The sequence below is a fragment of the Mastomys coucha genome, unplaced genomic scaffold, assembly GCF_008632895.1.
Source record: "Mastomys coucha isolate ucsf_1 unplaced genomic scaffold, UCSF_Mcou_1 pScaffold3, whole genome shotgun sequence".
Taxonomy (NCBI): domain Eukaryota; kingdom Metazoa; phylum Chordata; class Mammalia; order Rodentia; family Muridae; genus Mastomys; species Mastomys coucha.
The window spans coordinates 55,751,264-55,753,257 of NW_022196909.1; the positions used below are offsets into that span (position 1 = coordinate 55,751,264).

General features: G+C 39.5%; 1 pseudogene; it reads right to left on the reverse strand.

The window, feature by feature from the left end:
* Window positions 1–1,520: 1,520 nt before the first annotated feature.
* The window catches only part of LOC116074470, a 3,454-nt pseudogene continuing 2,980 nt past the window's right edge, over window positions 1,521–1,994 (reverse strand).

The window sequence follows — 1,994 nt, forward strand, 5'->3', positions numbered from 1 at the left end:
ATCTTAGAAATATTCAATATATAAGTATTGTGAGCAAGCAGTTTTGAACCTTTGAGTCTTGGTGTCATAGTTTATGGATAAAGAATGCACTACTCCTTCCACAGATGAGTCATTGAAACAATCTTTAAACATTGAAGTACCATAGAAATGAATTTTTTGTTCCTCCTACTTTTTTTCCGACTACTGTATGAACTTGGAGATAATAATTATTCTTTTATTAAGTTTTTCCAATTCAAAGTGATAGTTTTCCCAGAGTCAGTGATACTGTCTAGTGCATTGGCTCAGTACAGCAACTCTTCCATGCCTTGCTCTCAATAAATCAAACCACTCTTCCTTCTCATGCCATGTGTTTGTTTTCATGGATTAGTCATGGATACATTTTGGATAGAACTCATCCAAAGAAATAACTGAGCACGGAATACAATGGTGGTTCAGAACCCAGCTGATCTGTTTTTGGTGTCCACTTGCAGGAAATCACTCTGATCCTGTTCAGAGTGGACAGGATGTAGGCTCGTGGTGCTCTATACAAAGGCCACTGGTAGAGCTGGCTACTTCCAAACAGGCTTTTATGGATGGTTGTTGCAGAACAGCAAAACAAAATACAGCAGTAAGCCCAGAGGATAATGTTCTGCTTTTCAGTTTCTTTCAAGTTCTCTTAAATGTGAATAGGTAGGAAACAAGCTGGAAAGATCTGAGCTTTGATAGTGATCTATAAAGCCCAGGTTCTTTTCTCCTGCAGTCAGCCTAGAACATTTGCTTCCAAAACATTTCATTCTCTTCATAAATGGTTCTGGTTAAGAAATAAGTAGACAGAACTGAAGAACAGTACACAGGGTAGCCAGAGCACATGTGATAGTTCTACATGACTTTGGTTACCAAAGATAGATCTTCAAATATTAAATTTGGAGTGTTTCTAAACTTTATTTTACAAAACCATTCAAGTAGCTGGCAAGTTATGCCTTTAAGTTTTCTTTTTCCTCCCAGTGTAGGGAATTGCCAGGGCCAGTAAGCAGGAGGGGGTAGGATGGTGAGCAGGGGGAGGGTGGAGGGAACGGGATTGTTTTAGTTTTTGATTTTTTTTATTTTTTTCTTATTTTATTTTATTTTATTTTATTTTTAGAGGGGAACCTGGGAAAGAAGATATTGTAAAGAAGAAAACATCCAATAAAAAAAAGAAAACATCTAATAAAAAATTAAAAAATATATATATAACACTAATTTTACCATCAAATTTAAACACAGTCCATACCCTTCTCTCTTCCATTAGTAGATAAAAGATCTCTATTTTTAACCCATAGCTTTTAGGGGTTTACATCAACTTTTCTTTATGTTGTTGAAGAATTCTTCCACGTATTTCTCTGTTTTAGGAGTTTCTTCGAAAGCCAGGCTATGGTGCTTTGATTTCCATTACAGTTTTTCTTTTTTTTTTTTTTTTTTAAACTTAATCTACATCCTCCAAGGTGAGACAAACATTTCAGATACTGAAGTCCTAGGACGTGAAGGAGAGGGGACTCATGTCTTCAGTTTCTCCACCAGTTTCGGTCATCGTCATCAATAGCATACCAGTCACCGTCGATCACCACGTGGGGCTTGATAAACTGCAGCTCCTGCAGCTGCCTTCTCACACAGGCATAGTACTGCTGCTTCCACAGGCCAATTATCCACAGGTTAGAGGCAGGGTATAGGAACGCAGAGCACAGCTTCAGCATCCCCGATGTACTGAAGTCATTATTCACCAGGTTTAGGCTGTTCAGGCGCGGGTTGTAAGAGAGGGCCAATGACAATGCCTCACAGCATTTGGAAGTCAACTCACATGCTCCCAACCCGAGTCTCCTCAGAGGGCTGCTACTTTGCTTCAGTCCCTCGCACAGGGTTGTAACTCCTTTGTCACCCAGGGCATTGTTACCAAGGTCCAAGCTTTTTAAGTGCTTGGTTTTTGTGATCATATAGGCCAGGTCCTTGCAGCAGTTATTCGTGAGCTGGCAGTCCACTAG